The sequence below is a fragment of the Castor canadensis genome, chromosome 8 (assembly GCF_047511655.1).
Source record: "Castor canadensis chromosome 8, mCasCan1.hap1v2, whole genome shotgun sequence".
Classification (NCBI taxonomy): Eukaryota; Metazoa; Chordata; class Mammalia; order Rodentia; family Castoridae; genus Castor; species Castor canadensis.
Window position 1 is genome coordinate 146,853,035 of NC_133393.1, and position 27,400 is coordinate 146,880,434.

Here is a 27,400-nt window from a genome sequence, read left to right on the forward strand (position 1 = left end):
AAGGAAGAAACCAAACTATCCCTATTTGCAGATGACATGATCCTATCCTAAGAGACCCCAAAAACTCTACCAAAAAACTACTAGAAATCATAAACTCTTTTGGCAAAGTAGCAGAATACAAAATTAGCATACAGAAATCAATAGTTTTTCTATATACCAACAATGCACAGAATGAGAAAGAAATCAGGGAAACAATACCATTTATGATAACCTCAAAAACAAGAAAATATCTTGGAATAAATTTAATGAAAGAAACCAAGGAAATTCCATGCTTGTAGATCAGTGGAATCAACATTATGAAAATGGCCATACTCCCAAAAGCAATCTACTGGTTCAACACAATCCCTATCAAAATTCCAATGATATTCTGTACAGAAATAGAAAAAACAATCTTGAAATACCTATGGAAATACAAAAGACCTCGAAAAGTCAAAGCAATTCTGAGCAAAAAGTCCAAGGCTGGGGGCATCACAATACCTGACTTCAAACTATACTACAGAGCCATAACAATAAAAACAGCATGGTATTGGCACCAAAACAGACAGGAAGACCAATGGGTCAGAATAGAAGATCCAGACATAAACCCACATCTATAGTGAACTCGTCTTTGACAAAGAGCCCAAAACACACAATGGAGAAGACAGCCTCTTCAACAAATGCTGCTTGGAAAACTGCTATCCACATGTAGAAGCCTGAAACTAGAAATCTGTCTTTCACCTGTACCAAAATCAACTCAAAGTGGATCAAAGACCTTAATATAAGGCCTGAAACTTTGAAACAAATACAGGAAGTAGTAGGAAACACACTGGAACAGATAGGTAAAGGGAATGACTTCCTAAGCAGATCTCAAAAGGTTCAACATCTAAGAGAAAGAATGAACAAATGAGACTACATCAAACTAAAAAGCTTCTGGACTATGAAAGAAACACTCAGTAGACTCAAGAGACAACTCACAGAATGAGAGAAAATCTTCACCAGCTATTCATCCGATAAGGGACTTATATCCAGAATTACAGGGAATTAAAAAAACTCAACTCCCAAAGAATCAACATCCCAATGAAGAAATGGGCACATACATTAAATAGGGAATTCTCAAAGGAAGAGGTACAAATGGCCAGTAAATACATGAGAAGTGTTCAACTTCCCTGGTGATAAAAGAGATACAAATCAAAACTACATTAAGATTTTATCTCATCCCAGTTAGAATGGCCATATTCAAGGGCAATCACAACAAATTCTAGTGAGAATGTGGCAAAACAGCAACCCTTATACACTGTTAATTGGTAATACAAATTAACACAACCATTATGCAAAGCAGTATGGAGATTCCTCGAAAAGCTACAGATAAAACTGCCATATGATCCAGTGTTACCACTCCTGGGCATATACCTAAAGGAATTTAAGTCAGGATAAAATTAGAGACCCCTGTACACTGATGTTCATTGCAGCACTATTCATAACAGCCAAGCTATGGGAACAATCTAGATGCCCTACAACTGATGAATGGATCAAGAAAATGTGGTATATATACACCATGGAGTTTTACTCAGCCATAAAGAGCAATGACACGTGGTTTGAAGGTAAATGAATGCAATTGGAGAACATCATGCTAAGTGAAGTTAGCCAGAATCAGAAACACAAAAGATGCATGTAGTCTCATAGATGGAAGACAGATCCAAAGATAAACATATACCCCCAAACAAACATGATCATATACAAACTCATATGTAGAACATGTTTGTAACAGTGGAACTACTCTATGGAACTCAGGGAAGGAGGAAAAGGAAAGCAAAATGGTAGAGCATCAACAGTAATCTGCCTTCACGTAACATCTGTGAAGATAGAGGATGTAAGGACATGTACTGACAGCTATTGAGAAACGGGGACGGGGGAAGCGATAAAAGGCTAAGGGACCAAAGTAAAGTAGATTCACAGTGGGGTCACATTGAGAAACCCCCTGAAACATCGACTTAAATATTAATAACTAAAGACAGGACTGTAAAATAGGTACATTGTGTTTGTGTGTGGGGGGGTACTTGTGGGAGGGGGAGGATGAATAAAGGAGATTAAGGCGAGAGTATATGTTAGATGGAAGTCATATACTTATATGATATAGAAAAAAGATATCTCTTGCAATTGCAGGGAGGGGAAAAAGGGTGAGAGACAGTGGGGGTGATCTAACCAATATACAATATAAGCTTATTTGGAATTGCCACAATGAATCCCTCCTGTACAATGAATATATCCTAATTTTTCAAAAAGTCATAAAATTGAAAGAAGAATGTCTATGACTTGAGCAGATCTGTCGTGGTGAGGATGGGTGTTTCAGCAAAGGGAAACTGACTTTGGAAAAATGACTTCATCCTCTAAGCCTGGTTCCTAGGCTGGACGGAGGATATAAGCACATCAGGTGCACTAGCAGGAGTGCTGAGGAGGTGAAAGGAGGCAACACAGACACCACAATGACTTAGAGCCCACATATAGATGGAGTACCCAGAAAATGGTGATTGCTACTTATTGAACACCTACTGTTTGCTTGTCCCACTTCGTCTTGATTCTCCTCCCGCTCACACTATCAGGGGATTCACTATTGGCCTCATCCTACAAGTAAGGAATCTGAGTCACCTGCAAAAGTCTGGGGAGGTGAATCCAGGCAGGGCTGTGGATGCCGAATATTCTCTGCAGCTCTGGAGGAGAGGAGGCCTGAGGCAGCAGGGCCCTGGGCACAGCACGCTGTGATGCAAGCATGTCGAGGAATGTCCCCAGCCCCTGGACCTGGGGAGCTGCTTCAGGAGCTGTTGACATTTGGTCAGTGGCTGTCAGTCATCAAAGGCCCAGACATATTCACGTCCCTATGGGCACTAGCCATAGGTGAAGGGGGAAAGTCTGGATAACAATTCTAGTGATAGTTGAAGTTTTGTGACTCACCTCAAGACCACAAAAAGAGCATAGCTAAGAACTTACATTTAAGCATTTGAGGGCTTAAGGATTTCCCTTCCTTGGGGAAGACTGGTTCATAAAGCAAAAAACAGGAATCAGAAAGACCCGGATATAATCTAGCTCTGTCAGTCTTTGGCAGGTCCTTTCATCTTGTCTGAGCCTTTGTTTTCTTCTCTGGTCAGAAAGAGTTCTAATCAGAAAGGGTTATAACTGTTTGCATCACAGGGCAGTTGTTGAAGCATTCATGATTAAGTGTGTGAAAATGCTTTGCCTGAAGTGGAATTGCTGATCATATGACAATTTCTATTTTGGAAGGAACCTTCACACTGTTCACAGCCTGGGGTGCTATTAGTTTTAAAGTCACGCTATGGTGTGATAGTGATGATAGCTGACTCTCCTTGGTTTCCTGACAGCGGAGTAGGGTGAGCAGAGGTGTGTGGTGCCCTGGGCACATGCTCCAGGTGGGGTAGCCCCCTCCCTGCCCCACCCTCCTCTCCTCATGCCTCCTATTTTGGCACCTACTGAGTTGGAGACTGCCTCCTGTCTCTGGCTAAAAGCTTGTTTGCAACTTCCTCAGAATGTAGCAGAGTCCTTCAACCTAAACTCATGCCTCTAAATCAGTTTCTGAATCTTGTTCTGAACTGGAGTTCAAATGCTGCTCTGTCCACCCAGCAAATAGATTAAATGCTGTTGACCATTACACGTGCATTAAACCTAAGCACATATTTATCTTGACCTCAACACAGATACAATCGGCTTTGATTTTGTCATCTTTGAACTTAGTGCCAAACCCTCCTGAAGTTGACACTGTTACTCAGGGATGATTTTCCCTTCTGAGGAAAATTAGGATTGTCCTTGGGATGAGACTGGCCTGACTGAGTGACTGGGACCAGAAGCTGCCCCTCGGCGTCTCATGAGGGGACCAGGGACTATCAGTGTCCAATGCCATTCCCTTCCCCTATGCTTTGTAGTCTTGAGAGGTTTGTCTCTGCTAGCCACTTATGTGACTTCAGAGGGTCCCATGTCACATGCTCAGCTGGAAGTTCCCTCTCCCCTCCTGGGGTTCCTGGAGAAAAGAGGAACAGCAGAGGTGTGGGCTCCTCATTCTGGAGAGGCCAATGCAGCATCCGAGCCTACCTGGGACCTCGGTGGTTTGGCCAGGGTGACCAGGTGCCTTGCCTGCCAACTAGTCTTCATATTATAATGGATGAAACAATCCTCAGTTCTACTCCAGTTTTTAGCCTTTATAGCTACATGTTTTTGTATTTTATATCAACTCTTCCCTTTGAATGTTGGTGAGCTCTTGGCCTTTCACAGACTCAGCCCCCAATTAGACATGATCATTATCATATTAAAGCTGTGAGAACTTACCAGCGGGGGGCCTCTTTGAGTATGGCTCCAAATGTCTTTGCAAGCATCCTTGCTCCCTGGAGCAGCAGATGTCACAGGCCCAGAGAATTCAGTCCCACCCCGACCCAAGGAGTCAGGGATCCTCGCAGTGGAGAGTCAGCCCACAGATGCAGCTGGGAAGGTCAAGGTTGGCAGTCACTGTCTTTGCCTAGTTCAGCATGTTGTCATATCATCTCTTCCTTATAGAGAGCTTGGTTCATCAAACACCACCGTTTCTCTTAGACAGACATTTGTCACCTTAGAAGTCAGGCTCATTTCTTACTGGAGACTGCTCATACTCCTCCTCATTGGTAAAGTGTAACACAGAAGCCAGTCCTGATAGTTATTAATTAACTACTAGAAAGTGGCTTCTTTTTTTAAAAGTCAGGGGCTGTGTGTTGTGGCACACATCTGTAATTCCATTTGCTAAAGAGATGTGGTAGAAGGATCACAGTCCAATGCAGACCCTAGACAAAACATAGTATCTTAACCAAAAAGGGCTGATGGCAACCATGGCAGTACAGCACCTACCTAGCAAGTACAGTGCCCTGAGTTCAAACCCCAATACTTTCAAAAAAAGTGATAAATATGATTTAATAAAATAACTTTACTCTCCCTATGCAAAAAAAAAAAAAAGTGATAAATGCATATGGTTAGGAAAATCAATTAGGTCTGAGGGCTTTGCTTATCCCCTTTCCTATAACAATTAATTGCTTTTAGTTTTTACCTTTTTTGGGGGGGAAGAAAATCAACATCTTTTAAAAATATTCTCATGGAATGGATTGAGTGTGATCTGGTAAATTCTTAAATTCTCTTTCAGGCTGGAGGAGTGGCTCACGTGATAGAGCGCCTGCCTAGCAAGCATGAGAGGTCCTGAGTTTAAATTCTCTTTCATAAAGACTCTCTCTCCAAATATAGTCACTGAGGGTTGAAGCTTTTACAAATGAGCCTGAGGGACATATTTTGTCTAACCATAACAGTGGGGACTCCATCAAAAGCACCCCATGCAACAGATGTCAAGCAATGTGACAGTTAACTCCCTTGTATTTGATGCCATTGAAGATTTGTCCTTTTACCTTCCTCCTTTTCCTCCCAACTAGGGAGCAGAAGCTTCATTTAGCACATCATTGAGAATCTCTAAGACACAATGAGTGAATTGGCAGCTTCTGCTGCCTGAAGATGAAACAAGGAGGCTGAATTGTCCAGATGACTCTCATGGGATGTCCTATCACTGCCACTCTTCTGGGATGGCTGAATCTGGGCAGACACACCTCCTCAAATCAGTCTCTGTGGTTGGGGTCAAGGATGCCCCATCTCAACAATCCATGAGAAGTGTTTCCTCTGTTATTCCCAGGCACTGAATGCCCTCAAGTTGAGGGGAGATGGCATCCACACAGGGCAGTATTTTTTCTGCCACCTGCTAGTTCTGTGACTTTCTACCTTAGTTTTTTTCATCCATTGAACTTGAGTGTGTGAAAAATGAGATGATGTATTAAAGAGTTTAGCATATGACGGGCACATGGCTTACCCTCAATGAGAATTATCTTAGAAAACTTGGTGGGAAGAGAGCAGAACCACGAGACTCCTTAGAGATGGGAGCCAAGAAAGACGAGCTTTGGAGAAAACCAAATTCTAGACATGATCTACTTGTGTCTCTTGGGATTCAGGTTTGTTTCATTTTCTCTCCATCTGGGGAATTGTATAACCAACCACAGTAGGATTGTTCTATAGGTCCATGAGGTGGACAGGCCAGAGTGGTGTTGGACAGAGCTGGGTTGGACCCTTATTTTCCCTTCCAAGCTCTGGGGTTGCAGGTTATACCTTGAAGACTCAGATTTGTCATTTGCCCAATGCAGTATCAACTCAATCTGATAGGATGTGGTGATGATCTAGGAAAGAGCTATGGTTCAGAAGGGGAACTGAGTGCAAGCACCTTCCAAAGCCCAGAGAGACCTGGACTAAGGTCAGAGTCAGGGGTCAGGATGGATCAGGACCTAGGATGGAAGAGTAAATAGAAGGCTGGGGCAGCAGGGTGCAATCAGAGGGGGAGCACTGAAAGTAGAAGCAGAAAGAGTCCATGGACCTGGCAGAGGATGTGAGAGGAAGAGAGGTATTTCTTCCCTCTCCACATTGATCTGATCACTGATGAGCTTAAAAGTCTGGGGGTGATTGTTTCAACCACTCCCTGCATTGGACCTGGGAAGTCCTCAGCTGCATTGGGAAGCTCTTCTATTCTAAATTCAGTAGTCTCCTGACCAATAGGAAGGTAGTGTTACTTAGTGGGAACTTCCCCAATCAGAATGATTGACTGCCTGCTTTATATAAGTACAGAGAATCTGAGGAGACTGACTCAAGGAAAAAACTTCCTCTATTATGTTGTCCAAGTTCAGGTCTTTGGGGCTTAGGAATTCAAGCAAATTGATCTCAGTCTCTTGAGTTTTGCACATGGCCTTGGCGTGGTGTGCACATATGTAAAGCTATCACCAGCTAGGATGCTGGTTAGGCTGGTAACCTCTGAGAGTAGAGTCATGAAGTTTCATGGTGCCAGGTGGTTGTGTCAAGAGTTGGAAAGTAGAGTGGAGAGTCAGTGTAGAGCCACATCTCCTGTTTCTCAGTCAATTGAAACACAGATGGACCCAGTCATATTTAAGTAGGCAGGGGAAAGGGAACTGGGCAGGGGAAGAGAGTAGACTATCAGAAAATTAATCAAGAGCCCTTCTATCTCTGAGGTGTTTTATTTGGGGAGGGGAGGTGTTTGTTTTTTCCTTGAGTTCTGGGTACATTTTAAGTACCCAGAATTGTCCACCTGTGAAGATTTAGGGCATAGTCCCAAGGATAGCCTTATTTTTTATACCAGCTACAAATTCAGAGACTTTCCCAAACCCACCCACACTAAAAGGATCCACAGAATACACTGAATATGGTTATTACAAAGTTATAGTTTGTCACAGAGAAAAGACACAGGAAAAACCCAGGGCAGAGACTGGGAGGGTTTCAACAAGAAGCTTCTGATGCCCTCAGAACACAGTGCAGTCCCATATGAAACATGTGACAATTCCCATGGACTGTTTGCTACCAGGGAAGCTCAACCTATGAAAGAAAAATTATTCTGATGTGTGCTAAGACAGTCAGGAAGACTTTCTTCAGGACTGTTGAACTCTGGAAGAGAGATTGGGAGCAAGTCTGGATATATTATAGTCAAGAAACAGAGTGATGGACAGTGGATGAAAAATTACATAGAGATGTTAAGAGTAGGAGGATTGTGGTGATGCTGACATGGCACACTTCCTAAAGCTGTGTCAAGGATTACTACATCAAAGGTTGGATGTGGAAATGTGATAATATTTTGAGTCTGAGGATTCTCACTAACCTGACTTAGTGGGACTTTGCCTAGGCCTAGGCAGTTTTGGCCCAACAAGCCCAGGATGGACATGGAATGGCAAGGTCAACGACTAGTGAAGGAGAGATTCAGAGGAGCCCACCTAGACTTTGGTCAAGGAAAGAGTCTTTTTCAACCCAAGCCTTGCTGACCAGAGTTCTTGTTGGGTCAGTTGTCAGTCAGCTTTCTTGCTGCTATGGAAAAATTCATGACATAAGCATTTTAAGGGAAGAAGGATTTTATTGGGATCACAGTTTCAGATGTTTCAATCTGTCGTGGGAAAGATGGCCATGGAGAACCATGGCAATTCACATAACAGTATTCAAGAACCCAGAGGGTGATCTATGTCTATATAAATATAAATATATACATGTGCTATATGTATTCTTGTATATATTTATGCATATATATGATACATACATGATATACCTGTGTGTTAATATTTATGTATGTGCATATATATGATGATATAGATGCATACATGTATGTGCAGACCTTGCTAGAGGAAGTGGATAGTGTTCAGTATCCATTTCCCCATACCCCACTCTTTCACTAGACAAGTCTAGTGAGTGAGGACCAGACAATAGATCATCTTCTGGATGTCCCTGTCATCCAGACCTGAGTCACAAGACAAACTCAAAACCCTTCTCAGACCTGAGTCACAAGACAAACTCAAAACCCTTGAATGAAAGGAGACCAATATCTGAGAAAATCCCTGTCACACACCATAAGTACAACCTGTCAACATTCTTCCTATCTGCTCTCCTTGGACCAGGAGCATCCTTCAGGCAAGAGTAGACTAGCCAAAGAAGTACACACACCCAGGATTGTTGGATTTGGGCCAAATATACATGAATCCTGGGATCCATGAAGACTCAAGTGTTTCTGTTGCGGGCTGGTCAGAGGGGGACAAGTCATAAATGATAATCTGACCTGAGTTCACCTTACCATACATTAACCAGGACCCTACCATCCACTGGTCATCATATTTCAGGTTCTTGGTGAACAAGGAGACCAGGTATTCTCAGAAGATGCAGACTGTCTGCCAGACCTATGAGTAGGGGCCATTCCAGTGGGACTGTCCAATGGAAGCCATTGAGCTTGACACCCCTATCAAAATATCTAAGTCAAAATCACCAGTGTGTTGGAGGATATAGAGTTCAATGTCATTATCAGGGCTTAAAGGACCCTAGGTATGGACATTTACCTCTCTTATTTGTCCAGTAACTATCACTGATGTGTCTAGGAAAACAAAGTTGGGCACTTATAAACCTCCTCATGGTGAAAGGCCAAAGAAGTCGTTATTCCAAGTATGTTCTTATTGATGATACAAATAAGACAGCACCAAGGTTTTGGTCTGTACCAGTCAAGCTTCTTGGTCACAAACGAAGATACCAACTGTCCTTTCTTAGGAAAAAAATGAGAGATTTGTAGACTGATATTTGAAGATGCCTCAAATTGAGAAGGAACCTGAGGACAAAGCTTGAGAAATGAGTATAAATGAAGACATCCACATGGTGTCAAGGCAGAGAGCACAAACATCATGGTTTCTTAGGAAAGAAATGGCCAGGAGCTAGCCTCAGTCACATTGAGATATCTTCCCCCCAAACTGGGAAAAGGAGGAGGATGCTGAGCAGTTCTCTCTTGAGAAATAAGTCCATTACATCCAGTCCCATCCCCACCCCCAAAAAAGACACCTTTGAATATAGAAGGAAATTTGCAAAAACTAAATAGAGAATTAAATGACTGAGCACACTGTCATTTGTACAGGCCCAAATACAGACATGTACATCAGGTGGCCAGTGCTCAGCCTCTATCAGACTTTGATGGGCTTTCTGCTCACATACCAGCTACAGACAGAACTGCACTGCCGTGGACCACCTCCTTGGTTTAATCCTGAAGACATCAGAGAACATTGTCCAGTCCTCTCTGCCTAGAGGGGAGGGTCCTCAGGTCAGAATCTGCAGTGTTTCCTGGGCAACAGCTAAGGGTCTGGCTAGAAGTTTAGCATCCTGGAGGAAATAAATCTGGAGAATTGGTGGCAAAGATAATTAGGGAAGAGATATGTGGATGGAGCTCTCAGAATGAGGCCAGAGCTGGAAAATCCTCCTGTCCCTATGCACGCTCACTAGGAGTTCTCCACTATCAAAGACAGTCTTGGTAACCAGGGAGGAAGGCAGCCTTTGTGGCTCCAAGTCTTCTCCCTTCCCCAGCAGACCAGTGTTTTCCACAGGGGCTCCCTAGCCAGGTGGCTGGGGTAGAGGCTGTGTTTGATCACACATCATGGTGGCCTCTCATCCAGGCTGACCTCTTGGTGCCTAATGATTCTCATGCCCAGGAGTGACCGCCTTGTGTATGACTGAAATGGCCAGAGGGGACCGAGCGCCAGGGCAGCTGGCAGAAAACACCTTGAGGGCTGAGAGCTGCCTTGTAGGATGTGCTGTGCTCTGAACCTGTCCCAGGATTGAGTGCGTCATCTCCATAGCTGGGATTAGTGGATCTGTGTGTTAGGAGGTTGATATGAGGGCAATAACTCTACGATTACACATAAGGAGCCACAATCAGGGCCCACAAAATGCTTTCTGAATGCACAATACTGGCAGCTCATGCTCCCTGATGTAAAGACAGCAGAGTTCAGGGGGTAGGACATGCTGATTGATCTTGATTATCATGAGAAATCCATGTTAGTGCCACACAGTAGGGCAGGCAGAAAATGCACACAGCTATAGGACTCCCTTAGGATTCTTTCTTGTACCACACTAACAAGTAAGCCATGAAGGGGCTCTGGTCCACAAGAATGAATTCATGTATAGATATGAGGAGCACTGAGTGGAAGCTTCTAACAGTGGCACAGGTTGGTGGCAGTTGTAGCCTCTCATGCACGTCTGTGTTTCCTACACACACACACACACACACACACACACACACGCACACGCACACATGCATGCACCACATACACAATATTGATACAGGAGCCTCCAGTGGAGCAATAGAAAAATTGACATTGTGCTTACCCTGCACTGAATGAGCTAAATGGAGGTGCAGTGCATGGAGAGTATTTGGGTATATCAACAATTTCTGTATGAGAAGGATGCACATGTATGTCTGTAGACAAGAGATGGACTGAATATAGTAAGCACAAAATCAGGTGGATACTTGACCCTAGATTGCTTGAGTCTGTGTCTCTATCATCCATCTCCCTTGCTGATTCTGGCAGGCTTGGTCCATGAATACAGTCACCTGGTGTAAGCTATTATGTTTCTTGAGAATTTGAAAACTTAATTGAAGATGCTGTGACTCAAGGTGCTTGGACGAACTATGCCATCTTATGGCAGTGCCCCATGCCAGAGCTGCCCTAGTTCCTTTCCTCTGTGACCTGTGTACATTTGCTTCCCTCCCATCCTCTGAGTTTCCCTGGTTCCCTTCTCCAGGATTCTTATTGTTGTTGTTTATATCCACCAGACTCTGCAGCTGTTGCGTACAAGCAAAAGAACCTCAACCAACACAAGTATTATGGTGGAACTGCATTGACTGCACAGTTATTACAGTGGGATTTCAACCCTCTTGATTCAGGGCACAAGGTGGGTGGATTGTTGAACCTGAATAACACAATGCCCAGGTGAAACCTATGAGAGAATAACAAGTATGCAAGAATTGATGAGAATTGATAAGGAAGTAAAACATGATATTGGGATGATGAGGAAAGTGGGTGGTCAAGGTTCTATCAACTTCTTCAGGAAGAAATGGAAGAATCAATTGAAGGCCCAGAGAGCATTGGCCAAATGAGGATTAGGGGTGAGGTGAAAACCTTCTGCTGGACTGGGTACACAAAAGGACTATCAAGGCACTGCAGGCACATGAAAAGTGACAGGAGATTTGATACAGGTTTGTCTCTTGCTCCTGCCCTGGGCTCCAGTCATGGCACTCACATGCCCCATGTGGAAACACAGAGGATTAATGCCCCTCAGAAGGTCCTGTCAAATTCAATCAGCCACATGGGTGACCAAATGAAGAATATATCATTATATTGGCTTTCCCTCCATCCCCATGTCACTACTCCCAGTTCCACAGTTCTGCTCCCAGAATCAGTTCCTAAATAAGCCACTGAACATGAGCCTCACCTTTGGTTCTACCTTTGGGGATCTTAGACTATAACAGGCTCCTCTAGGCAGTACAAGTCATGGGGCTTTTGCGCTAAGAGTAGTGGGGAGCCATGGAAGAGCTGGAAGCAGGGGCTCAATAAAATCTGTATCCTTAAAGGCCAATCTGGCTCTGTGTGAGGATTGGGCAGGGACAGGAACAGTGCTATAAGGAAGGCCATTCTGGAAGCCCTTGCCCTTCATAGAATCTGTGAGAAACATGAAGACCAGTTGCATGATGCTTGCTGTGTAGTTGTCTGTGTCTCAGTATGGCTGACCCTCGAACACACCTGTACACAGGTCCTTCTGACCTTGGTTAGTCTTTGGTCCTAGCTGCTGAATGAGGAAGGCACCTGTGCTTAGCCTGCATCAGACAGAAGTTCATAGTGACTTGATGGAAGTCACTTTGGTCCTGATCACTATAAAATTCACTTCTTTCTGATCCAATGGTGGAGGCCACCAGTCATTGCTTCCCTTAACCACACTTTTCTCTGTAGGTACCCTATAAAGATACACTCTGTAATCCTGGATCTTTCTGCTTCTTCCATTGATGTCAGGCCATTTCCGCCTGTAGCACTGGGTTCTTTTATTCCCGATTTCCCCTGGAATGATCAGTTAATATTTACTGAACCACAGTCTATAGAATCAAGATGGGAAGAGCCAATGGTGGAAATGTCTTCTCCAGCTCCCTTTCCCCAACTGATGAGGAAACCAAGGCTCAAATCTGCCACATCTCTTGATCCCCAGCTGGTCAACATCTACACACCATAAACTCCCTTGACTTGTTCCTCTAATCTGTTATCACTCCTCCCCAACCAATGACCACCGTTGGGACACAGCATCTGGAGTTTCATTGGTATTTCACTAGTTCCTCAGTGCACCTCGGTCCCAAGAGTCCTAGCCACTTGCCAGCTCCACCCACTGTGTTGGCACCATTACCTCTAACACCACTCTCATCACAGTCATCATTACCACCATGGCCATCATCAAGATGTCACTCCCTGGCAAGGCACAGTAGCTCACTCCTGTAATCCTAGTTACCAATGAGGTGACCATGGGAGGGATCATGGTTCCAGAACAGTCTGGGAAGAAAAGTTCAAGAGACCCCTTCTCAACTAATACTTGGGCATGGAAGCATGCACCTGTCAGCCCAGCTACATGGAAAGCTTAAATAGGAGGATTGTGGTCCGGGCCAGCCCAGGCATAAACGCAAGACACAATCTCAAACATAATCAAAGCATACTGGGAGCATGGCTCTAGAGGCAGAGCACCTGCCTAACAATGTAAGGCTTGGAGTTCAAATCCCAGTACTGCCAAAAAAAAAAAAAAGAAGAAGAAAAACAAAAAGGTCTAGTGGTAAGAGCACCTGCTTAACAAGCATCAGGCCCTGACTACAAATTCCACTACTTCCAAAAATAACATCAAATAATATAAAATAAAATAAGTTAAAAGGAAGTCACTGCCTGATCAACACAAGGATGAATCCACACTGGAGACACAGGGCTACAGATCACCAAGAAAAGACTTTATTCTTGTGGAGACAGCAGAATATGGAGAGAGTCAGTAAAAAAATGCTATTGTGTCTTCTCCCAATTGCGACAAGTGACTCTGGCTCTCTCCCCTTCCAGCTCGTCAGTTTTTGGACTTGTCGTTGCTTGTTCCTGCACATGCCTGTCTATTCGTGTCTCCAAGGTGTCCTTTAGTTCACACTGTCTAATCCCCTCTTGTCCCTTATTTCAGGCTGTGGGTTCCTAACTTTTCTTTGACCCACTTACTATCTGCATTACCCTTGCTAGGATCAGACACAGAAATAATGAACCCCTTTACCTCAATTCCATTGACTTGGGTCCCCCCCCTTATCTCTCCCCAGTACAATGCCTAAATTGAGCCCCTGTCCACATACTCCCCTGGGCTGAGCACTGCTCGGGGAAGACGTGTGTCATGGAGTCAGGTCTGACTGCAAACTCTGCTGGATCTGGACAAGCTCCTCCAACTTGCCCTCCAGCTCCTGAGCCGCCCGCCTCAGCTCTTTGGCCAAACCTGTTTCTGCTCCCTCAGACAAATGCACTGACTCATTAACAAGGCTGTGCACACCTAATAGAAGGAAGACACCTCTGGAGGCTGCACCTATGATCCGGGTACTGGCTTTGGCCAATGCTGAAGCAGTGCGTCCAAAGGCTCTCTTAATCTGCTCAATGCTTTGGGCTGGGGTAATTCCAGAGGTCTTGAGGTGCCAGTCTTTGACTTCCAAATCAGGAATGGCTCTGCCCTGTTTGATATCACGAATGGCTTTCCCACGGCTTCTCACCTCTTTGATTTTGGAATAAACTTCACACATCATCTTACCCATAGCCTCTGAAATGTCATTAAGTGTACGCTCGCTGGTTGACACCAGCTGGTTGGCTTCAGCTGTAGCTTACTATGTGGGTTGTCTGTTCCATTAAAGTACTGGAAATACTTGTCACTCCAGCTGCTGCTCCCAGCCCAATTCCAGTGAGCATCAGACTGCTCCCTGATGTGAAAGGTGCCAGAATTAAGCCAAGAATGGTTAGGATTCCAGAAGCCACACCAGTGGAGTCTGCCACCACATTGGAGATGGTGCAGTCTCTGTGCATCTTGTCAACATGGTATGCGATGTCCTGGAGCTTCTTTATGTGCTCCTCAATCTCCATTTTCACCCGAGGAAACTTGTCCCAAAACCTGTACCTATCCTGCAGGCATTTCTGGAAACTTTCATTGTCCTTCAAGGCCATGTCACCTGCAAGCCCATTCAGAGCATCACATAGTGCATCAGCCTCTTCCCTGCAATGGTAAAGGTCAAGTGATGATGGAAGCTTGCTTCTCTGCAAGTGGAGTGGATGCATATGGTCCACCCTGCACTAATCACACAGCTTACACATAAAGACAATGGAAAAGAATTTCACATGTGTACGGAACTTTTCTTCCAATGCAAACATTTTTGGGACCTCACAGACGCTCTTTGGTAATTAATCAATAAAGGGTCAATGAGTCCAAGTGCAGTTAAGATGCTCTTTAGTGTGTGGCATTGAAAGAGACTCCTCTCTCAAGATCAAGGCCATTGATACCAAGGTATTTGAGACAATGCTGTAGCTGAAGAGACAAAGGATTTGAGAAAAGAAAAAAAAAAACCTTAATTCACAGTATGTCAGTGAAGAATTGGCCTTCCTCAAACATAAGCCTTTCCTTTGGCCTCTTCTTCAGGTATGTGATCTGTAGGTCTGTGGCATGTCCTACCTGCTTGGAATGTCTGTGTTGGCCAAGGGACTTTGGCCACAAGACCACACAGATTGAGTTTATCTAATCTGAAAATCCTAAAAATGGATTGCTCTAAAATCTGAAATTTTGGAATACCTGCATGATACCACAAGTGGAAAGTTCTACATGTAACCTCATGGGACAGGTCACAGTCAAACTGCAGATACACTAAAAATCTTGTATAAAATTACTTTCAGACTATGTGTGTGTATAAGGTGTAAAGAACCAAAATGAATTTTGCGTTTAGACAGCTAAGATATCACATTACATGTTTACAAATATTTTCACTATCAGGGAAAATCCAGAATCTGAAATACTTCTGGTCTCAGCATTTCCCATAAAGGGTGCTCACTCTTAACAGTGTGATGTGTGGTGTGGTTTCTGTATCATTTGTGACCTCTAAAGGAACTGGAGACTTTGAGAGTGGAAGGAGACTCCAGGTCAGCCCTAAGAGCAATGTGGGATCAAGTTCTGTTATGGTTTGAATATGGAATGTCCCCACAGGCTCACATGTTTACTGCCTGTTCTCCAGCTCAATATTTTGGAATCTTTAGGAGGTAGGTTTGGCTGGAGGAGTTAGATCCCTAGGGACATGTCTTTAGGGAACGTATCCTGTCATAGCCCCTCTCCCTTTCTATTTTCCTAATTTCCGTGATGTGAAATATTCTACACCATTTTCCCTCCCCTCCATGCTGGATTAAAATCTCTGAACATTGAGCCTAAACACTCCTTTCTCCCTAAATTGCTTACATCAGGTATATTTGCATAGTGATGAAGAAACTGACTAGCACGAATCCTGACTGAAACCCTGGACACTGAACCACAGATTGAAAAAGACCCTTTCCTTCACTAAAAATTTTAGGCTCTTCTGAATTTCTTCACCACGATGCATTGACCTTGGACTTGCAACCATCCTGTGCTTTTTGGGCCTGTGCAGCCCACGATTTCCAAGAATAATACAAAGCTAGAGTAGTAACTATCCCCACCCTAATACCTGTTTAAGTTCCTGTCTCTGACCTTTGACATGTTTGTCCCTGACCTACCTTCAAGAGGCAGCTTCACAAGGTTAGAGTTGTGAGTGAGTTTCATTAGAATTCCCTACTCTTGATATGCCTGTAACGGGATGGGTGTGGGGAGGGAAGAAATACATACTCAGGCTGGAGATGTGGCTCAAGTGGTAGAGTGCCTGCTTAGCAAGTGAAAGGCCCTGAGTTCAAATGCAAGTACCACAATTTTAAAAAAGGGAAATTTCCACTCTTCATCTCATATGCTCTACTAGGTCCATGGCCTCCCTCTGCTTTGTGCCATCAGCATCTCCATAACCTCCCTGTGATCCCAGCCCTCTTGCCCAGCCTTCTATGTTCTCCTCCACCTTGGCACACTTCCCTTTCATTATGATCCTTGGCTCTGACACTTGTCCAGGTCTCTCTGGGCTTTGGAAAGTGCTTGAAGTTGGTTCCTCCCTCTAACCCACAGCTCACATCCTGGCCTTTACCACCTCCTATCACATTGAGTTGCTATCACAGTGAACAGATGGCAAATCTGAGTCTCCAAGGCATAACCTGCAGTCATGCCCTAGGCTCTGTTAACTGCACTGTGGCCTCTCTACCCCAATAGGCCCACAGAGAGTCCTGCTGTTAATACAATTCCTTTGATGGGTAGAAAAAAGGTACAAGGCAGAATGCCCAGGAACACAAGTAGACTATGTCTGGATTTTCCCAAGTTATCCCAAAGCTAGTCTCTCATGGTTCCCAACTATAAGAAGGAGACCCCCTGGCCCTGGTCTTGTTCCACCAAGATTTTGGAAATTTGACTTTCCCTGAGCTCCTGTTATGTGTCTGTCATATGCTAAGCTCTTTACACGTGTTATCTTACTTTTCTCACACTAAAATTTCATGGATGAAGAAACTAATGCAGGAAGAATTAAAGTAACTTGCAAAGGTCACAGAATAACAGGAAGCAGAAACATTCCACTCCCTGTGGACATCATTTCCCCTTATCCTGAGGCCATTCACTGCCAGGGAATAAGATGCAGAAAACACTTCTCATGGATCTTTGAGAAGTGATGTCCTCCACCCACACCTGCCTGGGAGGTGTGCCTGCCCAAAAACCAGCCCAGCAGGATGTAGATGGCAGGGCTGGGAGACGCTATGGAACTGACCTGGACAATTCAGCCTCAGCTACAAACACCTCCCACATGTTATCTTCCATCAGCAGGAGCTGCTGGGTCTTTCTGCTTGCTGAGTTCTGGAGAAACTCAATGACATTCTTGATGAAACTTCTCATCTCTAGTTGGAAAGGCAAAGAATAAGATTAGAGCTTGAATCACTTCGAGTACAAGTGCATTAAAAGTGATGTTGCTGAGCCTTTGTTGCATAGGGTACATTTGATGGAGTCACCAGTGTTGTGAAGTGAACTGTGTCCCTCAAAATCATATGTGAAAGCCCTAACCCCAGTGACTGTATTGGAGAAAGGGCCTTTAAAGAAGTGAAGTAAGTAAGATGAAATAAGGTCATATGTGTGGAGTTTTAACTCATAGAGTTGATGGCTTTGTAAGAAGAGGGGGCTGCTACCAGGTCTGCCTGTTAATCTCTCTCTACCCTCCCCATTCTCTCTCTCTCTCTCTCTCTCTCTCTCTCTCTCTCTCTGTGTCTCCCCATGAACAAAAAAAGGGTCATGTGCATATACATTGAGGAGGCCCCCTGTGCACTCTAGGAACAAAGCCCTCACCAGAATCAACCCTGCCATACCTGGATCATGACCTTGGCTTCCAGAGCTGTGAGGAACTCGAGGTCTTTTATTTAAACCACCCAGCTGGAGTGTTTTGTGTTGGCAGCCAGAGACCAATACAACAAGGACAGACCTTGATGTTTTGCAGAGAAATGAATGATTTTCAGTTCAGAGCAGTCAATAAGTGAGACTTTTGACCTCTGGGAAGCAGGAAAATTCCAATGATGGCTTCCATCTACAATATGCCTGCTGCATACTATGTGCCTGTGCCATTTCATGGGACTTTCAACCCATTGGTGGGTTCTGACATTATTCATTATTAGTTCAAGGGCAGTGTTCTTAAGACAAAGTAGAATGGAAGTATCAGATTGTGTTGAACCTAGCACAAGTGAGTATTGTTTTGTAATTTATTTATGTATATATGAATAACACATTTAAATGAATGCCAAGTGTGAAAGTGTGAGGGGAACAAACAGAAGTGACTTTGTCTTAGATACAGGAAGGCATCCTTAAAAGTAAACATCTAAGAAGACATGAGTGATAAGAACTGCCCCTTGCCACCATTCTATAGCCTGAGCAGCAGCTGGTCTCATCCCTTGCAGAACAAAGCCCCACTGTCTCTTATCTCCTGCCACCTCTCTTTGTCCATCCATAGCCCTTGCTTTCTCCTAAATGCTACTTAAGGCCAGACCCGCCAAGAAAAGCTGCTGTGCCATTTTTTCTTCTTGGCCAACCGGCCTGCTTAGTAAACTTCAGACATGAGATAACGCTCGTGAGCCTCCTTTGTGTGTGGCGTGCGGCATTTTCCTAACATTTTGGTGCGTTCGCTGAGAACAGGTGAGCTTCCAGCATCGACCTTGCTCTCCCAGTCAGTAAATTCAGGCCCTCGTAGGTGGGAGCTGCCTTCCTTAAGCCTGGATAAACTTACTGGGATCTGAGCTGCTTTGCCGGGACCCCTGACCCCAGACTAGTGCTGCCATCGCCACTCTCACTCACAGGGAACCTCCTCAAGGCCAATGCGCTCCCATTACTTGCCCGCCACCAGTTAATTTCCTTGATCCTCCCTGGTGAGTTCCCTCGCACTGCCACACCGTGAGTCATGGTTCTCTCTCTCTCTCTCTCTCTCTCTCTCTCTCTCTCTTTCTCTCTGTTGGGCAAATCCTAGTACTAGGTCCTGACTCACTTAGCTCAGGAACCGGGTTCCTGAGGCATGGGCAATCCTCTTGGTGAAGACGTTCCCTTGAGGTCCCTCCACTTCTCTGTTTCATCCAGGAAAGGAATATCTCAGGGATGCTCGCCATATTCTTCCTTGGACAGGGTCTCATCATGGAGACTGGACCTTCCAAAATTCCCTCAGACACTCCTCTGGGCTGTCTATTGACCAACCTCAAGCCCCTACAGCTCTCACCTGATTTAAAGGCAAAAAAACTCATTTTTCTTTCCAATCAGGCTTGGCCACAATACCCATTGGACAATGACTCTAAATGGCCACTAGATGGCACACTCAACCCTAACATTCTCAGGGTCTCTATAACTTCTGCAAACACACTGGAAAATGAAAGGCGATACCCTATGCCCAAACCTTCTCTTATCTCTGCTCTAAGCCTTCTCTCTGCACCTCTTGCTCCCCTGACCAAGTCTTTCTGGCCATAAAAACCCCAATTAACATCCCTGACTCTAAAACCTTCCTTTCCTTTGACCCTGCTGACAAACCAAATCCTCTCCCAAACCTCCTCCTTCCCCATGTAAGCAGACTTCTTGTGCTGCTCACGCTACTTGTCTCTTCCTATCTTCCTGAAGGACTTTCCCCATCATGGAGTTAAGCAAGCCACTCCTTGCCAACTCTGGCCTCATGGCAATTCCGGCTCTGGGGAGCTCATGCTCCCTCCCTGTGGGCTGAGACCAAGTCCCAGATTTATTCAGTACACCTCATGCTACATTGGCAGAGTCCTGTTTGATTATGGCATCTGACGACTGCTTCTCTCCCCCGCCTCATCTAATGCCACTTTTTCCTGAGACAGTGACTGGAGAGTGGAGGTTTCATGTTGCTGAAAGTGTTCCAGTACCAGTCAATGGGAGACCTACAGGCACAGGTGATGTCTAATCCCTCAGGCGTGTGTCATTCGTGCCCTAACTCCACCCCCACAGGGGAGAAGGGAAAACAAACAGACACACTTGTGCACAGGAATGCCGGCTCCTGGACACAGCAAAAACGCCTTCCATAGCTAAAAAAAATCCATAGAGAGGACCCAGCACATCCTGGGCCACCAGCCACACGTGGCGATGTCTGCTGCCCACCACCACTTGCCCTAAAATAAATGTGCACAGAGTACACAGGAAGGAGAGAGAGGCGACAGGCCACAGGATCAGGCCTAGGCAGACAGGTTTGCTTGTCCCGGAGGGAGTGGTGCCTTGCACAAGCCCTCCTCTTAGCCCCACCTCACACCTCGGGACAGCAGACCCAGCCCTTGTAAGCCAATTGTTAACTCAAGGGTATAGTCCCAAAAATAACACATTACTGTGGTCTCCAAACTTCTCATTTAAAATTTTCTATATTTTCGGCCTCAACATAAATTTTTCCCTCCAAATATTAACACTAGTTGTCCCATATGGTACAGTTATTGACCCAAAATGCCCTCTGAACGCCCTTCTCTAACTTTACACATGATTTATTCCTTTATTTAAAAAGTAGCCTTTATTGAAGAGGCTGCCTGCTGTTAGCAAGGCAGGATGCTAACGTTTTGTTCTTTCTGGATAGGATCTGCACCTTCCAGTTTTTTGGCTTGTAGATATTAAAAGCTTTGTACTGAGGCCTGGCCTCAATATGCCTTGGGTGACTAAGAGAAGTGACCTTCACAGGGTTCCTTAAATTACAATACCATACTCCAATTAGACCTTTTCTATAAAAGGAAAAAAGTAAACTAAGGTCCCCATACAAATTTTCTTTCATCTCAGATTGGCTCCACAATCATGGAAAGGAGGACCAAAAAAGCCCCTTATCAATGGCCAGGCCCACCCCTACTGTCCCACCCTCTGCCCTACCTTCTAAGCCACCCCAATATCCAAAACATCCTAGTGGGTGCTTCCCCCTTCAACAGATAATGGTAGAAAGAGGGCCAATCTATGTCCCCTTTCAGCTTCTGGACAGCTATACTGACAAATATATTCAAGCCCAGACAAATATATTCAAGCCTTTATCTCTGTGATCCAAACCTTTCAATTGACAAGAAAGGATATTATGCTTCTATTAGACCAGACTCTTGTCTCATTAAAAATGCAATGGGTTCTGGCCCAGGCCACTGAGGTTAAAAATGATTACCATTTACAATAAGCCCCAATACTAGTGATACTTAGAAATGAGGAAATAAATATACCTACCTACAGGGGTACAGACAGTCCCCTTAACTGATCCACACTAAAAGGGACTAATGATATAACTCAAGCAGTAGAGTGTCACTTTACAGGCATAAAGCCCTAAGTTCAAATCCAACACAGCCAAAGACAAAAAAAAATTAGGGGCTAAAGAAGTAGCTCAATAAAAAAATGTCTGCCCAGCATGTACAAAGCCCTGGGTTCAATTCCCCAATATTACTAAATTAAAAAAAGAGGATTGATAATATTAATACCATTTCAACCATCTCATAGTAAAGAAAAAGTAGTTTAACCTTGACCAGATTCCTCATTCTTCAAATGAGGAAACTGAAGCCCAAAACAGTTTCAGAGACCTGCTCTCCAGAGTGTCAGGTGCCAATGTAAAATAACAACTTTGCTTTACAACAATGCCCTAAAAGAAAATCCCCTTACCTTTCTACAACATCTTAAGGAAGCTATCAAAAAACATACCACAATGGACCCAGAGTCACAGGTGAGAGAGGTTCTCCTCAAAGATAAATTTCTAACAGTCAGCCCCTGATATTTGTAAAAAATTCAGTCTATGGCTGAAGGAGAAAAGTCATTGGATCAACTAATACAACTAGCCATATCTATATATTATAACTGGGACATTACTAACAGAGAGAAAGATAAGAGATATGACCTTATTGCTTCCCCCACCTGACTGGGGCCTACATTTCGAGTTTGCTACCATGATGGACAAGAGGGGCACTTCTGCAGAGAATGCTTAAGGGGGACAGCCCGGGAGACAGCCCTGCTCCCAACCAGGACCCTGCCCTCTCTGCAAAGGGAACCACTGGAGATCTAAGTGCCCCTGCCTCCAGATGGAAGGTGAGGTGCCACCTCCTATGGATTGATGGGTCCCAGCCTCCTGTCCATGCTCCACTTCTTGGCATCAATGTTAAGGAGCCTCATGGTAGCCATTATGGCAAAAAAGAAGATCATTTTCCAGCTAGACAGTGGAGCTCATTTCTCTGTCTTATCTTTCTCTCCTAGTCCCCATCCAATGACAAGGTTATTGTTTGGGGCAAATCTGGCCAGCCTCTAGAGTGCTAATTTACCTGGCCTCTGGCCTGCTCTTGGGGAGACCTCCTCTTCTGTCACCCTTTCCTCATAGTTCCTAAAACTCCAGTGATTCTGCTGGAATGGGATTTACTATCTCAACTAAAAGCTCAAATTCTCCTCCCCCAGGCATCTATCTCTGCTGCCCCCTCCTTCAGAAACAAAGAAGATCCCACAGTGTAAACTGATGAGATGAGTGTAGGGCGAGCCTGGACGGCCCTCCCTATTCAAATAAAACTCAAAAATCCCTCACAGTTTCCACACCCAAAACAATATCCCCTCAAGCCTGAGGGACAATGAGGCCTTCTGCCTATCATACATTCCTTAAAACAACAAGGGCTACTAATTAGTTACTTCAGTTCCTATAATAAATTTAAAATTCTTATAAAAACTAATTTTAAAATACAAGTTACAAAGTAAACAACTAAAAGAGATATAGATAGATAATAAATATATTTTTTGAGAAGTTAAAGAAAAAAAATGTTTTCAGATAAAAAAAGATTTTATAAAAAAGGGTTTGTCCTAAAGATTGTTTCAAATAGGAGGGATAAAGACAAGCCATCAAAGGGTTTAATATGTTATATAAAGGTCTAAATAAGTTTTAAGATGTATAATAAAAGCTTCAATGTATAATAAAGTTAAAGTTAAATATAATCTAAGAGTTGCCTACAAAATTTTTAGGGTCATGTCAAACTAAAATCAAATTTTCTATATCTATAAAATAACAAGGTTATCCTAATATTGTTCTGCTCTGAGTAACATCTACAAAAAACTGTTACAGAAAAAGACTTTATCAAAGAAATTATTTGTGTTTTCTGTTGATCTTGTCAAACTTTAAATACTACTAAATCAGAGTTCATTTATATATTTACTCATGCAAGGGTCTCTTAAATGACTACCTTATAACTGAGTTTGGTATCTAGACTTTATCTAAATATGATACAAACAATTACAGAGTTAAAAGTGTCAGTTTATGTAAAATGCTGAGCTAAATCTCTCTTTTATCCAAAAGGGTTACATTTAACCTGCATTCTGACAGTCAGTCTCTATTTGCCTTTAAAAAGTCCCACAACTAACTGGTTAGTCTTGCCACAAGAATTTAAAGACAGCCCTCATCTTTGTGGACAGGCCCTAACCAGAGACTTATTAGATTGGCACTACCCAGAGGCCACCCTTCTCCAATGCAGAGCCACAGAGCCCCTTATCTGCAGTGCAACTGAGTCCCTTTTAAAACTTTCTGGCCTCTGAGAATACAGTCTCTAAGGAGAAGGCTCAATTATATCTCCCTCAGGTCACCTACCTAGGTGTGTTCTTAAAGGAACAGATTCACTCCTTAAGTCATGAGTAAATCAACTCAATCTTCTGTCTCCCTCCCCCCATACCATAAGACAGCTTATAGCAAGCTTGGGAGTTATAGGATTTTACAAAATTTACATCCCTAGGTATACAGTCCCTTAGCAGACACCTTTTTATGCTCCTCCTAATATTCCTATTTGGGTCTTAAATAATATATGCCCCCCCCCCATTTCTCTTACAAAACTTGCCTCCAACAGACCCTGCTCCTCTGGCTGACTACGTGCCTTATTTTAACCTTCTCAGGGAACTCTCAAAGAACATACAGACCAAATCCTGCTCCACCCTATACAATTTCTGTTAAGCCAGGGGATCTTTTTCTCCTAAAAGAACTTCTACCCTCTCCATTGGGACTTCGATGGACCAGCCCTCCTCTGGTCATTCTCACAACACCCACTGCTGTCAAGTTCAATGGGATCCCCCAGTGGCAGCACCTCTTAAGAAACAGACTCTTAAAATCCTCTAGGGAACAACATTTCACAGTGGTTCTCCTGGCCAATGCCCATCCTAATGCCTGTGTTCTTGCTCTTCTATTCTTAAGCTTCCTCCCTTGTATCATACTACATGTCTGCTATTGCTAACCAAAAATTTAACCAGTTGTACCTCCAGGGATATCAACCTCTCCAAAACTGTCTGGAAAAATTACTGTGAAGGCCCCGTCCAGGATGCCACAGGAGCCTGAGGATCCCGCCCTATACAACGTCCCCTGCCAGCAGGAAGCAGCTAAAGAGACTGCTCACCCCAATTCCTGATCCTCAGCCCCTACCCTCATCATTATTAAACAAAAAATGGGGGAATGATAAGAACTCCCCTTGCCACCATTCTACAGCCTGAGCCATAGCTGGTTTCATCCCTTGCAGAACAAAGCCCCACTGTCCCTTATCTCCTGCCACCTCTCTTTGTCCATCCCTAGCCCTTGCTTTCTCCCAAATGCTACATAAGGCCAGACCTGCCAAGAAAAGCTGCTGCACCATTTTTTCTTCTCAGCCAACCAGCCTGTTTAGTAAACTTTGGACATGAGAAACCTCTTCTGAGCCTCCTTTGTGTGCAGTGTGTGGTGTTTTCCTAACAATGAGAAGCAGGCTCCCCAGAAAAGTAAAACAGCAAATGTCTCACCAAGATCGCAAAAGGTAGCTATAAAGTGTAAATGGCAGGCCTCAAGGCCTGGACAAGCTGACCAGACCCTCCTGAAATGTCCAGTTTGATAAGTGTGTGTCCAGGTAGTCAAGTTCAGCAAGAAGTCAACTAGATGGCATCCAGTCATAAATGTAGTTTTAAGGTAGACAAGGTGGACCTAAGTGAGGCAGAGCCCTATATCACTATATCACTCCTAGACGTCGGCCATACTACAGCTTAGCTTTTTTCACTAGGGCTCCCATGCAAAGAGTTTTTGCTATCCTTTCAATAAACTTTGTGTTTGATTTCCTCCTAACTACTGGTCTGGCATCTTCAATCATTAACTTGCCAGGACACAAACTCAGGATCAGCAATCCAGTATCTAAAGGATTCCTCTCTGGTGGAACTTCTGAGTCTCTTCAGACTCTTTCAAATTACATAAAATAGGTAGTCATGCTGGTTTTGGCATTGTCACTTAGCCACACTATGTACTGTTTCCCCCTTCCTGAAGCTATCCCAGACTCACCTGAGCAGGTGGGAGGAGGGAGGAAGTGAGTACCTAGCATTAGATATTGCCAGAAAGGGTGCCCCATAACCCAGGGCCTGGAGACTCCTCTTGGTTTGTCTTGGAGCTCCTCTTCCCCAACCCCAACTCCTCTGTAGGCTAACTCAGGCTGGAGGTGCCACCTCAAATCTAGGCACCAAACAGGAACCAGCCACAGAAGAGGAAGTGTGACTACCTGGAGAGGCTGTGCAGGATGCTGGGTCCATGATGGCAGCAGCTGCGTCTTGGAGAGGCTTTGCAGGTCACCAATGGTGTTCACCTGCAGGGAGGAGAGAGCACATGGAGAGATGGAATGTGAGAAGCCTCAACCAAGGCAGCCGCCAAGGTCTCCCATGCTTTCCTACAGTGGGGCAGGAAACGGACTTGACCCACAGTGATCCTCTTCCCCTGCACTCTAGATGCTATGGAAAGAAGTCATCTTGCTTCATCACCCTCTGCCCTCACCCCAGCCAAACCAGAGACCTCATATCCTGTTAGAGTCCAGGAGAAAGTAAAGGATGAGAACACAGACATTTACAAAGGATAGAATCTGCACACAGAAGGAGAGGTGGGGAGGAGCATTCTGGCACTTGTCTGGGGGTGGGAACACTTGTGTGACCTCCTGACAATGGCTAATATTTACTGAGTTTCTATGCTGGGCTCTTACTCCCACTTCATGAAGTGATCACACAGATCCACAAGGTGACGACCATTGTGACTCCAATTTTAAAGCAGAGGGAATGAGCACAAAGGTGTCCTGCCCAAGTTTTCACAGTAGTGCTGCAGCCAGGACTTGACCCAAGGTGTTCTGATTCAAATCCCACGTTCTGGATGACTGTGTTCTGTTCACTTGAACATACTACCTATGTTTATAGAAACACATATAGTAACATATATGTATATATAGTAATATATATGTTTAAAGTAAAAGATTCTTCTCTTTCTAAATCAATGTCCTGTACCCTGGGCCCAAGTCCCTCTGCAGGTAATATACTGGTGCCCCTGTGGTTTCCCAAAGTCCCCACCTTCCTTCCTTCTGCTGAGGCTGAAGCCATCATCCCACTAGGGCCTGAAATCTTCCAGCCCCTGCCCCTGCCTCTGCCCCTGCTCAGGGCTGCTCAGCCCCTCTGCTTCCCCCTTTGGACCTTTGGTTTGCTCTAATCCTTTACATAAATAGTAGTACAAAGAACATTCTCCTTGTATAATAATTTACCTGCACTTGAGATTAATTTAAAGATATTTCTAAAAATAAAGTGCCTCAGGAGATGATAAAGAATGCAGAGGTGTTTAGTCACTGTTTTAAGAAGCAAAAGGCCATTTAGCAACTACTCTACCTGAGACCATAATAGTATGGGAAGTACAGGTGCTTATGGTTGTAATATCAGCTAATGACAGTAGTGGCTAATACTTGGAGACTTTATTCTGCACCAGTAATTGCTCTAAGTGATAACTCACAGTGTTCTTCCAACAATCCTCAAAGTATGTGGCATTCATATCTGTTTACAGATGAAGAAACTGAAGTATAGGTGTTCAGTGGTTTATTTAAGGTCAGAAATCTAGTAAGTGATAGTGAGTGACTTCCCATCCAGCCACAGGGACTCATCAATCCACACACTGACTCTGCCTCATTACTGCCAATGAAAAATGGAATGAGGCCAACAGAAGACCAGACTAGCAAATGTTTGGAAGACAGCACTGGGTGCAGAGGTGATAACTGAAGACAATAGAGGGGAGGGAGCTGTGATATAGAGAAAGCAGAAAGGGCAGCCAGACAAGGGGAGGGTCTTTGTGGCAAAGCCTCAAGAGGGAGACATGAGGATGAGATCTGGGAATGAGGTCATAATCTCAGCCTCACACAGTAATGAGTCTACATCAGAGTGGGACCATCAGAGACTCCATGAATGAAAGGACCCAGAAAAAATAAACCTTGAAATTCTGACATTTAATGGGTCCCCACTCAATCCCCCTACAGGGAAACCAATCCTATCTATCACTGGGCAATCAAGGATCAGATATGTGGGAAAGACATCAATACAGAAGAGTGACTATGATATATATATATATATATATAGGAAACCA

The 27,400-nt window shown here is 44.2% G+C and overlaps 1 long non-coding RNA gene across 1 annotated transcript; it reads right to left on the bottom strand.

The window, feature by feature from the left end:
- Positions 1 to 2,176: 2,176 nt before the first annotated feature.
- Positions 2,177 to 25,603, bottom strand: LOC141425579 (uncharacterized). The gene is made up of 4 exons (XR_012450556.1): positions 25,518 to 25,603; positions 17,285 to 17,411; positions 4,312 to 4,463; positions 2,177 to 2,795 (listed from the first exon to the last, which is right to left on the bottom strand). It is a non-coding gene; the product is annotated as an uncharacterized lncRNA (long non-coding RNA).
- Positions 25,604 to 27,400: the final 1,797 nt, after the last annotated feature.